We start from the raw sequence: 14002 nt of genomic DNA, 5'->3' as shown, positions 1-14002 counted from the left end.
CCTGTCTACAGCCAATGTGGACAAGCTGACGTTCATAAAAATGAACCAGGCATGGATCCCACAGGACCTGTCCGTCCCTTGTCCAGATTAGACATTAACTACCTCCCCATAACCATATATTATTGGACTCCAGGGCACTTCCTCATTCAATCCTATTTTTATTTTCATTTTACCATTATATTGCGATGCTACCCAAAGTTGAATGAACCTCTCCTCTGCCTGTGTGCTAGGCCTAAATATATGCCAATGGACTGTTGCAGTGGTGGCTGACATGAAGCCTGATTCTCTGCTATGACATGCAGACTAATTCTCTGCTGACATGAAGCCAGATTGTCTGTTACGGGACCTCTCTCCTCTGCCTGGGTGCTGGGCCTAAATTTATGCCAATGGACTGTTGCAGTGGTGGCTGACGTGAAGCCTGATTCTCTGCTATGACATGCAGACTGATTCTCTGCTGACATGAAGCCAGATTCTCTGTTACGGGACCTCTCTCCTCTGCCTGTGTGTGTGCTGGGCCTAAATATATGCCAATGGACTGTTGCAGTGGTGGCTGACGTGAAGCCTCATTCTCTGCTATGACATGCAGACTAATTCTCTGCTGACATGAAGACAGATTCTCTGTTACGGGACCTCCCTCCTCTGCCTGGGTGCTGGGCCTAAATATATGCCAATGGACTGTTGCAGTGGTGGGTGACGTGAAGCCTGATTCTCTGCTATGATATGAAGACTGATTCTCTGCTGACATGAAGCCAGATTGTCTGTTACGGGACCTTTCTCCTCTGCCTGGGTTCTGGGCCTAAATTTATGAAAATTGACTCTTACAGTGGTGGGTGACGTGAAGCCTGATTCTCTGCTATGATATGAAGACTGATTCTCTGCTGACATGAAGCCAGATTCTCTGTTACGGGACCTCCCTCCTCTGCCTGGGTGCTGGGCCTGAATATATGCCAATGGACTGTTGCAGTGGTGGGTGACGTGAAGCCTGATTCTCTGCTATGACATGCAGACTAATTCTCTGCTGACATGAAGACAGATTCTCTGTTACGGGACCTCCCTCCTCTGCCTGGGTGCTGGGCCTAAATATATGCCAATGGACTGTTGCAGTGGTGGCTGACGTGAAGCCTGATTCTCTGCTATGACATGCAGACTAATTCTCTGCTGACATGAAGCCAGATTGTCTGTTACGGGACCTCTCTCCTCTGCCTGTGTGTGTGCTGGGCCTAAATATATGCCAATGGACTGTTGCAGTGGTGGCTGACGTGAAGCCTCATTCTCTGCTATGACATGCAGACTAATTCTCTGCTGACATGAAGACAGATTCTCTGTTACGGGACCTCCCTCCTCTGCCTGGGTGCTGGGCCTAAATATATGCCAATGGACTGTTGCAGTGGTGGGTGACGTGAAGCCTCATTCTTTGCTATGACATGCAGACTAATTCTCTGCTGACATGAAGCCAGATTGTCTGTTACGGGACCTCTCTCCTCTGCCTGTGTGTGTGCTGGGCCTAAATATATGCCAATGGACTGTTGCAGTGGTGGCTGACGTGAAGCCTCATTCTCTGCTATGACATGCAGACTAATTCTCTGCTGACATGAAGACAGATTCTCTGTTACGGGACCTCCCTCCTCTGCCTGGGTGCTGGGCCTGAATATATGCCAATGGACTGTTGCAGTGGTGGGTGACGTGAAGCCTGATTCTCTGCTATGACATGCAGACTAATTCTCTGCTGACATGAAGCCAGATTGTCTGTTACGGGACCTCTCTCCTCTGCCTGTGTGTGTGCTGGGCCTAAATATATGCCAATGGACTGTTGCAGTGGTGGCTGACGTGAAGCCTCATTCTCTGCTATGACATGCAGACTAATTCTCTGCTGACATGAAGCCAGATTGTCTGTTACGGGACCTCTCTCCTCTGCCTGTGTGTGTGCTGGGCCTAAATATATGCCAATGGACTGTTGCAGTGGTGGCTGACGTGAAGCCTCATTCTCTGCTATGACATGCAGACTAATTCTCTGCTGACATGAAGCCAGATTGTCTGTTACGGGACCTCTCTCCTCTGCCTGTGTGTGTGCTGGGCCTAAATATATGCCAATGGACTGTTGCAGTGGTGGCTGACGTGAAGCCTCATTCTCTGCTATGACATGCAGACTAATTCTCTGCTGACATGAAGACAGATTCTCTGTTACGGGACCTCCCTCCTCTGCCTGGGTGCTGGGCCTAAATATATGCCAATGGACTGTTGCAGTGGTGGCTGACGTGAAGCCTCATTCTCTGCTATGACATGCAGACTGATTCTCTGCTGACATGAAGCCAGATCGTCTGTTACGGGACCTCTCTGCTCTGCCTGTGTGCTAGGCCTAAATATATGCCAATGGACTGTTGCAGTGGTGGGTGACGTGAAGCCTCATTCTCTGCTATGACATGCAGACTGATTCTCTGCTGTCATGAAGACAGATTCTCTGTTACGGGACCTCCCTCCTCTGCCTGGGTGCTGGGCCTAAATATATGCCAATGGACTGTTGCAGTGGTGGCTGACGTGAAGCCTCATTCTCTGCTATGACATGCAGACTAATTCTCTGCTGACATGAAGACAGATTCTCTGTTACGGGACCTCTCTCCTCTGCCTGGGTGCCGGGGCCTAAATATCTGAGAATGGACTGTTCCAGTGGTGGGTGACGGGAAGCCAGATTCTCTGCTATGGAACCTCTCTCCAATTGATTTTGGTTAATTTTTATTTATTTAATTTTTATTTTAATTCATTTCCCTATCCACATTTGTTTGCAGGGGATTTACCTACATGTTGCTGCCTTTTGCAGCCCTCTAGCTCTTTCCTGGGCTGTTTTACAGCCTTTTTAGTGCCGAAAAGTTCGGGTCCCCATTGACTTCAATGGGGTTCGGGTTCGGGACGAAGTTCGGATCGGGTTCGGATCCCGAACCCGAACATTTCCGGGATGTTCGGCCGAACTTCTCGAACCCGAACATCCAGGTGTTCGCTCAACTCTAGATATCACCATTCTACTAGTTAATAATATGAGACTTGTTTCTGTAGTCTGTGGTTTTTATTAACCGGCAGTAGATAAGGTAAACTAGGAAAATGAACATACAATAACTGAGTATACAGCATAATGTACACAAAACCAATACAAAAACATAAATAAATCCCTTACCGACGATGCTTTAGTAAGAGACACACAATGTGCAGCTGCTCCTTCCATGAGGTGAGGAGAAAAGGAAGCAGGAGCCTGTCTCTTTCCCAGAAAGCACTGTGAGCAGGAAGTCAGGTGACCTAATGAATATGCATAACTTAAAAAAGCCAGAAGATGCACTTACAGCTAAAGGTCACTAGATGGTGCTGAAGACACACACATGAGCACTCACATTAACAACTATGCATAGAAGACAGTACACCGCCCCTTTAACTGTGACTTTCCCTGTGACCGCCCCTTTAACTGTGACTTTCACTGTGACCGCCCCTTTAACTGTGACTTTCACTGTGACCACCCCTTTAACTGTGACTTTCACTGTGACCGACCCTATAACTGACTTCCACAGTGACCGCCACTTTAGCTGTGACTTTCACCATGACCGCCCCTTTAACTGTGACTGCCCCTTTAACTGTAACTTTCACTGTGACCGCCCCTTTAACTGATAATATATGGCTATACTAAGTCAGAGCAGGGACTCCTAAGCCAGAAACTAGAGTCCTGACTGTTCAGTAACACTGGGCGATTCCCCATACAGTGATCTTCAGCATAGACCTGAGTGGGCCAGGTGCTGACGCCGACCCTGGGTTTATGTCTGCATGCACTTTGGAGTGTGATAAGAGTTCTGATAACTACTTGTGATTACTTTAGCAATGTTTGGGGTACAGTGTATATGTAAATGGATGGCATAATGCATTAACATTGGAATCTCCCTGACGCAACTAGTGGAAAATAGTGAATGATGGTGTGTCTGTGTATGCTGTCTGTAGGTGTTTGTGTATATACTGTATACTGGATGTGTGTATATACTATATATGTGTAGAGTCTATATGTATGTATACAGTATGTGTGCACTTGTTACAAGTGTGAGCCATCTAGATGTTAGGGACCCACCACACCTATTCCTTGCATTTATGGTATAATCCCTTGATCATTAACATTAGAAATCTGCAACACTGGAAGATTTCTAAGGACAAAAGCACCATTTAACTTTTCGTCACAGGTGGCAGAAAGGCTGCCCTGCCAATGATGTTGAATACATTTTAATAAAGCACATTCCCAAGGACAAAAGGCCATGTGGCCACCTTGCCTGAAGATCCAGAGTGAAATATCGCACAGTGAGGTGAATATGATTTTATCGGTTTTACCGCCTTTTTAGGGAAAATTGAACCACGAAGCACAAGGAAATTTGCCTTCGCTGTGAATTGAATTTTCCCTGTAATTCACATCAAAGTCCACTTTGTGAACTTCAACACTACCACCGATATTCAGGAAACTAATTGCAAACTGATTTACAAACTGGTTTTGCAGGTTCCTGCTAAGCCATTGACAATGTACAGTGTAAAAACATTAATTGTTGCATGGTAGTGAGTTTCTTGAATACTTTCCCAGTTTCCAGACTTCTTGTGTAATATTAAAACATTAATTTTGGGAAATAAATTCTGTACATATTATACAGTTTAAGTAGGATTTATCATGCTAGAGCCTATCTAGTGGCTGCAACACATACTGCAGCTAAGTAAAGTAAGTAAAACAGTTGGAGGTGTTTTCTGGTGTGTTTTATGCTAATCACTCTATGAGAAGTTCTGCAACTTACACTCACCTAAATAATTATTAGGAACACCTGTTCAATTTCTTATTAATGCGATTATCTAGTCAACCAATCACATGGCAGTTGCTTCAATGCATGTAGGGTTGTGGTCCTGGTCAAAACAATTTCCTGAACTCCAAACTGAATGTTAGAATGGGAAAGAAAGGCGATTTAAGCAATTTTGAGCGTGGCATGGTTGTTGGTGCCAGACGGGCCGGTATGAGTATTTCACAATCTGCTCAGTTACTGGGATTTTCATGCACAACCATTTCTAGGGTTTACAAAGAATGGTGTGAAAAGGGAAAAACATCCAGTATGCGGCAGTCCTGTGAGCGAAAAATGCCTTGTTTATAATACAGGTCAGAGGAGAATGGGCCGACTGATTCAAGCTGATAGAAGAGCAATGTTGACTGAAATAACCACTCGTTACAACCGAAGTATGCAGCAAAGCACTCTTCTCCACTACAAATAGGAAAAAGAGGCTACAATTTGCATGAGCTCACCAAAATTGGACTGTTGAAGACTGGAAAAATGTTGCCTGGTCTGATGAGTCTCGATTTTTGTTGAGACATTCAAATGGTAGAGTCCGAATTTGACGTAAACAGAATGAGCACATGTATCCATCATGCATTGTTACCACTGTGCAGGCTGGTGGTGGTGGTGTAATGGTTTGGGGATGTTTAGTGCCAATTGGCCATTGTTTAAATGCCACAGGCTACCTGAGCATTGTTTCTGACCATGTCCATCCCTTCATGACCACCATGTACCCATCCTCTGATGGCTACTTCCAGCAGGATAATGCACCATGTCACAAAGCTCAAATAATTTCAAATTGGTTTCTTGAACATGACAATGAGTTCACTGTACTAAAATGGCCCCCACAGTCACCAGATCTCAACCCAATAGAGCATCTTTGGAATGTGGTGGAACGGGAGCTTCGTGCCCTGGATGTGCATCCCTCAAATCTCCAACTGCAAGATGCTATCCTATCAATATGGGTCAACATTTCTAAAGAATACTATCAGCACCTTGTTGAATCAATGCCACGTAGAATTAAGGCAGTTCTGAAGGCAAAAGGGATCCAACACCATATTAGTATGGTGTTCCTAATAATTCTTTAGGTCAGTATATATACCTGGTTCAGTTCTTCACTATAAACTGTTGCTTTGATGCTAACGCTTAAGCAAACATTCTAGTTTGCACCCTGTACGTTGCAGATTACGTGCGTTTTTTCCTTGCAGATTCACATTCAGTGTATTACAGTAGAAGCAAAGTGTTTTTTTTTTTTTTTCGGTGCAAAAATTGACCTGCCATGCAGAGTTCTAAATCCGCAGCATGTCAATTATGTTTGCAGTTTCGGATTTTGGTGCAAAACGCACAGATATCTGCATGGATCGTATGTGTGTTGACCCACACCCGTGTGCAGGTAGCCTCTGAATGGTTGGAGACTATTTAGGATGGTGGACACTATTTACTGCAGTTGTGGTGCATTTTTGTGCATTTATTATGCAGTTTTTGATGCTTACATTCAGATTTTCTGTTTATGTTAACAACCCCATTGAAGTCTATGGGCAAAACCACTCTACCGAAGATGCAGAATCACACAAACAGTTGACATGCTGTGGATTTTAAAAATGTCCACAACTAAGAAAAAAAACAAAGTGTATAAGATGTTTCACAAACCGAATTCACTTTGCTGATGTTGTATTACACTGCATTTTTTCAGCAAAAATCTGCACTGTCTGCAGGCTCCGGAAGGCCAGCTGCACACATTGCAAAATACATGTGTTCTTTCAGTTCAGATTCCTGTGCAGAAATGCCAGGGTAGCACATTACCAACAAAGTGCATGAGATTACATGTCATGTACACAGATTTTTTTTCTGTGTGGAAATTGATCCGCATTGTGGATTTTCTAAGGAAGGGTGAGATCCAAAGCAAAACCGCATCAAATCTGCAACAAAAGCCGCTGTTGAAACATCCGAAGTCGATTCGCAAACAAGTTTGTTCTAATACTGTACGGAGCAGGAGCTATGTACAGAATTAGAATGTATTGACTCCGATGAACCGAAGTCATTGCTTCTCGAAGTCTCGCGAGACTTCCCCCAATAACTTCATAAATTAATTTGTATTGTAAAAAACCATTTCCCGAACTTGGGTTCAGTTCCAAGTGGGAAATGTTTTTTAGTGTACAAATAAATTTATGAAGTTACTGCGCGAAGTCTTGCGAGACTCGCAATGCAAGAACAGCGGCTTTTGTTGCAAATTTGATGCGGTTTTGCCTTGGAGCTCACCCTTCCTTTGAAAATCCACAATGCAGATCAATTTCCACACAGAAAAAAATCAGCAAAGTGTACATGTAATCTCAAGCCCTTTGTTGAAGGGCTCATCAGAGCCAATACATTCTAAGCCTTATGGAGCTTCTGTTCCGTACAGCATTAGAACTAAGTTTTATGCGAATCGAATTCGGATGTTTCCTCCGAAGTCGATTCGCTCATCCCTAATTCTACAAAATGGATTTGTCCAATTAAAAGGGCTTCTTCACTTGCATAAGCCCAACTGATTGGACAGATCCATTCTAATATTCCTGCTGATTGGACACTATTGTGACATTGAGTATAGCGCATGGGTTGTCATTACTATTGTGACATCATTATGTAAAATCACAACAGAGCCCAATGTATACATATGCTTTCATATACATTTCAGCTCTATAAATGGAAATATCCATTAAGAATACCTACTGTATATGTATAAAGTATAAAAGCATGTATGCATTCAAATAACCTATTCTCTTGTAGGTATTCAACATTTTGGTACAGTCAGTACAATGGAAATCACTAAACTTACAACTAATTTGAAGGTCCGCAAAAGAACAATTGTGACCCCCTTATATACCACAGAACTTTTCAATACTAATGCAAAAAAAAAAAAAGGTAAATTGCAAAAAGTACACATACGATGTAAAAAGTATATAAATACATAGTTAGTTAATGTCCAACCTTTCTCAGATCATTTCTATGAAATTAATTGTTAGATTAATTATAGCCATCAATGCCATGTTATTACTGACATTGGAGTCTGAAAACTGAAAGATCAATATTTATTGGCAGTAAATAAATCGAGAGTTATCTATTTCAACTGACAGTATAAATATAAAATGAAGAAAAAACTATGCTTCCATATATATTTGCTAAAATATTACAGCAGTGGCATACCATTGGAGACTGATTTCACAACTGCTATGAGAGAGCCTGTGGTGAGGGAGACCTGGAACTGAACTATGATGACAAGTCATAATGTTGTAATTATGGTCCGTGACGTCCAGGGACCAGAAACAGAAAACAGAAGTGGTTTATTATCTCTTCTGTCTTCTCCTGTGCTCATTGCAGAGCGCTCAATGAGAGCTATGTAGTGAAGAGAGGAAGCTACTATGTGTGATCGCCAAGGTTCTCGAGCGTAGGGGAGCAGCAAGACCTTAGTAGACTCTGAACAGCTCTGCTTGTGAACAGTGCTCCCACAGGGAGCTGTTTCTTCCTATAACCGGGGCTCCTTTTGAAAAAAAAAGTGCTAGTGGAGAAAGAAAGAAAATGTAAAAATGAGTCAGTGTGTCCCAGATGTCTTTTAATGACCTTCTTTGGGAACGCTATTATGTGCCAAATATAAATATATATATATATATATATATATATATATACATATGTGTGTATATATATATATATATATATATATATATTTATATATATTTCAAGGGAAAGTGTTTACTGGTTTTTGTAGGACACAAGTCACACAGATAGTAACTACTACTGTGGGAACCAATGAGCACCTTCATCTGTAGTAATGGAAAGCACTCATGAATAGCAGGTTGAATGAAAGGAAATGTTGCCAATTAAGGCCCTTTTACACAATTATGCTCTTAATAAGCAAACGCATGTATGATAGGTGCTCAATTATTAGTCAGCACATCTCCCTGCCCCGACAACCTAATTTGCTAAAAGTTGTTTCTTTAGAGGGTAGAGTCCTGACCAAGTTTTCACCCCCAGTAGAAGAGGGGATGATCCCAACTGGTCCCCTTTTGGCCCTGGGCCCCATAGCAGTTGCAAGGTCTGCCGCTATGTTAGTTACGCCCCTGACTAGAGTGATGAATATTTTATCATTGGCATCCATCATTCATGGTGGTTTAAGGTGGTTTAGTAGTTAAAATGTATTATTTTATAATATAATTATGCTGTTTTATATGTTTATGATCGTAAAGGAGTTAGTGATGGATGTCTAGAGCAGTGTTTCCCAACCAGTGTGCCGCCAGCTGTTGCGAAACTACAACTCCCAGCATGCCTTTGGTTGTGCGGGCATGCTGGGAGTTGTAGTTTTGCAACAGCTGGAGGCACACTGTTTGGGAAACACTGGTCTAGAGAATGAACCGGTAAGACTTCTTACAGGTTGGTCTAGAAATGTATATATCTATATGAAATATAGCAACACTAACAATTCAACTAATATGCTGTACACCTCACCAGACCTTGTCTCACAAATTCCATGGATAATAAAAAATGTAATCCAGGTCGTGAATGGTCCTTTATGGTGTCAGATGAAACCTTTCAGCTCTGAGTTTTTCTCAAGCATGCTGTTTGGCTAATAGCAGCAATATTCATGACTGATCATCAGTCAAGAGTGAGGAGTAGTGTTGAGTGAAGTTTACAAAAATGATTTCATCGCAAAGTGCATTTCTTCGTAAGTAGCGGCCACAATGACGGGGAAAGATGTTTGTGGCGACTCCATCATTGAACCCCTCAGATGCTGCATTCATCGCTGATCACAACATCTGAGATTAAAAAAAAGGGCCTTCAGGAGTTAGGCCTCTTTCACACTTGCATTGTCCGGATCCATTGTGTACTCCATTTGCCGGAATTATACGCTGGATCCGGAAAAACACAAGTGAACTGAAAGCATTTGAAGACGGATCCGTCTTCAAAATGCGTTCAGTGTTACTATGGCAGCCAGGACGCTATTAAAGTGATAGCTATTAACGTCACTCTGGAGCGCCCCGGGAGCCGAACGGACGGTAAGTATACTGCTCCCCCGCTCCCCACTACACTTTACCATGGCTGCCAGGACTTTAGCGTCCTGGCAGCAATGGTAACCATTCAGAAAAAGCTAAACGTCGGAATCGGCAATGCGCCAAAACGACGTTTAGCTTAAGGCCGGATCCGGATTAATGCCTTTCAATGGGCATTAATTCCGGATCCGGCCTTGTGGCAAGTGTTCAGGATTTTTGGCCAGAGCAAAAAGCGCAGCATGCTGCGGTATTTTCTCCGGCCAAAAAACGTTCCGGTCCTGAACTGAAGACATCCTGATGCATCCTGAACTGATTTCTCTCCATTCAGAATGCATGGGGATAATCCTGATCAGGATTCTTCCGGCATAGAGCCCCGAAGACGGAACTCTATCCCGGAAAAGAAAAGCGCAAGTGTGAAAGAGCCCTTAAAGAGTTTAAAAAACTCACTTTATCCATTTGATCGCGAAGAGGCCACCACGGTTATCTTGATTGAAGATCTCACATGGTACATGATTGCGTCATGACGCTGGACGGCGCGGTGTCTAGTGATGAGCGGCAGAGCTTATATTCGAATTCTGAATATTTCACGAATATTTGGGCTAATATTTGTCATATATTCGCAAATTCGAGATTATTTCTTGATTGCGAAAAATCGGCAATGTAATATTTGCGTAATGCTAGCAAAATACAGGTGTGGGTCACTTTTGCTACATTTCCCAAGCTGATAGAAGTTTCCTGAAACTGGAGAAAATGATTGGCACGGCAGAACATTAAAAATGGCTTTATATGCAGTTAAAGGGCTCCAAAATATTAGTGATTGCGCTAATCGGCACTAATGATGCAAATATTTTGGCGAATACGTGAAACTTCACATTTTCGCAGGTCTGCATGTATGTGTGGACAGCAGAACCTATCACACTACCTAACATCCTGCACTGCAACAGCTACACTATATCAGGATATAACCTACACTGACTATCTCTAATATATATATATACTAACTAACTATCTAATGTAGTGTGGAAAGCACAGAGCACAGCAATGACACTGCTGTCTGTCTCAGAACTTTAAAAAACTGTAGAAAATGACTGCTGGGCACAGACAAAGACATTGAAGCCTTCTCTTTGGCCCACAAGCAAGAAGGGAGGTTACTGATAAAAAAAAAAATTCTCAAAGTGCCGATATTCGCGATTAATATTTGCGATTCAAATATTTGCGCCCAATACTAGTGGTGAAAGCATGAGATTTTGTGCGGGAGGTTACTGATAAAAAAAAAAATTCTCAAAGTGCCGATATTCGCGATTAATCTTTGCGATTCAAATATTTGCGCCCAATACTAGTGGTGAAAGCATGAGATTTTGTGCGGGATCTTCAATCAAGATGGCCATGGCGGCCTCTTCTCACTAAAATGGATAAAGTTTAGTATGGTTTTTTTTTCTGCCAAAAATTATTTGTTACCACGAAGTTCAGCTTCGCAGTGAATCTAATTTTTCTTGAAATTCGGATTGAAGTCCACTTCGGATACTTCAGTTCGCTCAATCTTATTGATGAGGTTGGAGGAGTCAGAGGTGCATTCCACATGAATACAGTGGACTGACAAGCTGCTTTTAACCAAAAAGCACCACAGGCAATGACTGGAGCAGTGCTTACTGTACTCTCCCAGGTAGTTACTGACTGCTTTCTTCATTCAGACAACTGTTGGTAAATAAACTGCTGAATATAATATTGGGCTTTGTCTGGTGGGCAGCAGTAGCAACATTTGGCAACACTGAGGTAAACTTGGTCATATTGGTTTGGTTCTATGGGGATCTTTATGCATTTGACAATTGCCTGAAAAGCTATGCTGTACATAGATAACATGCTTCTTAAAAAATAGTTATGGCTTCAGAATGCTCAATAGAATCTATAAAACCACTAAATAAAATGCAGATTGATTTCTAAGGATTGTTTCAGCGTCTGACATACAAAAGCAAGATTGATAGACATACAGTTGCAAGAAAAAGTATGTGAACCCTTTGGAATGATATGGATTTCTGCACAAATTGGTCATAAAATGTGATCTGATCTTTATCTAAGTCACAACAATAGACCACAGTCTGCTTAAACTAATAACACACAAAGAATAAAATGTTACCATGTTTTTATTGAACACACCATGTAAACATTCACAGTGCAGGTGGGAAAAGTATGTGAACCCTTGAATTTAATAACTGGTTGACCTCCATTGGCAGCAATAACTTCAACCAAACATTTCCTGTAGTTGCAGGAACAGTCAGGAGTAATTCTTGACCATTCTTATTTACAGAACTGTTTCAGTTCAGCAATATTCTTAGGATGTCTGGTGTGAATCGCTTTCTTGAGGTCATGCCACAGCATCTCAATCGGGTTGAGGTCAGGACTCTGACAGGGCCACTCCAAAAAGGCGTATTGTCTTCTGTTTAAGCCATTCTGTTGTAGATTTACTTCTATGCTTTGGGTCGTTGTCCTGTTGCAACACCCATCTTCTGTTGAGCTTCAGCTGGTGGACAGATGGCCTTAAGTTCTCCTGCAAAATGTATTGATAAACTTGGGAATTAATTTTTCCTTCGATGATAGCAATCCGTCCCTGATGCAACAAAGCAGCCCCAAACCACGATGCCCCCACCACCATACTTCACAGTTGGGATAAGGTTTTGATGTTGGTGTGCTTTGCCTCTTTTGCTCCACACATAATGTTCTGTGTTTCTTCCAAACAACTCAACTTTGGTTTCATCTGTCCACAGAATATTTTGCCAGTACTGCTGTGGAACATCCAGGTGCTCTTGTGCAAACTGTAAACATGCAGCAATTTTTTTATTTATTTTTTTTGGGGGGGGGGGGGGCTTCCTCTGTGGTATCCTCCCATGAAATCCATTCTTGTTTAGTGTTTTACGTATCGTAGATTTGCTAACAGGGATGTTAGTATATGCAAGAGACTTTTGAAAGTCTTTAGCCGACAATCTAGGATTCTTCTTCACCTCATTGAGAGGTCTGCGCTGTGCTCTTGCAGTCATCTTTACAGGATGGCCACTCCTAGGGAGAGTAGCAGCAGTGCTGAACTTTCTCCATTTATAGACAATTTGTCTTACCGTGGACTGATGAACAGCAAGGCTTTTGGAGATACTTTTGTAACCCTTTCCAGATTTATGCAAGTCAACAATTCTTAATCGTAGGTCTTCTGAGAGCTCTTTTGTGTGAGACATCATTCACATCAGGCAATGCTTCTTGTGAAAAGCAAACCCAGAACTGGTGTGTGATTTTTTTTAATTTTTTTTTATAGGGCAGGGCAGCTGTAACCAACACCTCCAATCTCATCCCATTGATTGGACTCCAGTTGGCTGACACCTCACTCCAATTAGCTCTTGGAGATGTCATTAGTCTAAGGGTTCACATACTTTTTCCATCTGCACTGTGAATGTTTACATGGTGTATTCAATAAAAACATGGTGACATTTAATTCTTTGTGTGTTATTAGTTTAAGCAGACTGTGATTGTCTATTGTTGTGACTTAGATGAAGATCAGATCAAATTTCATGACCAATTTGTGCAGAAATCCATATCATTCCAAAGGGTTTACATACTTTTTCTTGCAACTGTAAGTGGTGGAAATAAACATTATCTTTTTAATTGGTCAGTAACAGATTCATGTTTTTTTTTTTTTCTGTTTCTGCAGGTTTCGGGATACCATTATACATGCTTGTAGTTATTATAATATGTGTTTTATGCATCATGACTTTAGCTCTTGTTCTCATCATCAAAAATAAGAAAAGTAAGGATACCTATCTATCTCTACTATCTCTACCTACCTATTTCTGTACTGTACACTTGCCTAACTGCTTAACAGTTTTGCCCAAGTTCTACTCCGACTTTGAGAAAAGTACGTAAGAGTTCAGCCTAAGCAGGGGCATAGCTATAGGGATAGCAGGGGCCCACCCAGGAAGAGAACTAAAATAATTTGTTGTCAGGGCCCACTCAACAGTATTGTATAATGACATTATGTGCAGTAATAGTGTATACAGTGAAATGACATACAGTATATTTGTGTAAAAAACAGATGGAAAGGCTGCCAACCTGGTCTGAGAGAGCTTTATTGACTAGTCACAGGAGTGGGGGTTGCATGGGAGTAGGAGGGGGTTC

At 42.0% G+C, this 14002-nt stretch overlaps 1 protein-coding gene across 4 annotated transcripts in view; it reads left to right on the top strand.

Moving 5' to 3' along the window:
* The window catches only part of LOC122946231, a 49055-nt gene extending 35421 nt beyond the window's left edge, over window positions 1–13634 (top strand). Inside the window, exons 3-4 of one of the 4 annotated variants that reach the window (XM_044305690.1) lie at window positions 4206–4325; window positions 7593–7724. The gene's annotated coding sequence lies outside the window, so the exon portion shown is untranslated. Of the gene's footprint in view, window positions 1–4205; window positions 4326–7592; window positions 7726–13538 lie in introns of those variants that run through there. The other 3 variants (XM_044305692.1, XM_044305691.1, XM_044305689.1) reach the window with 3 other exon arrangements.
* Window positions 13635–14002: the final 368 nt, after the last annotated feature.

Source organism: Bufo gargarizans, chromosome 9 (assembly GCF_014858855.1).
Source record: "Bufo gargarizans isolate SCDJY-AF-19 chromosome 9, ASM1485885v1, whole genome shotgun sequence".
NCBI classification, from domain to species: domain Eukaryota; kingdom Metazoa; phylum Chordata; class Amphibia; order Anura; family Bufonidae; genus Bufo; species Bufo gargarizans.
This window is presented reverse-complemented; position numbering and strand designations above follow the sequence as displayed.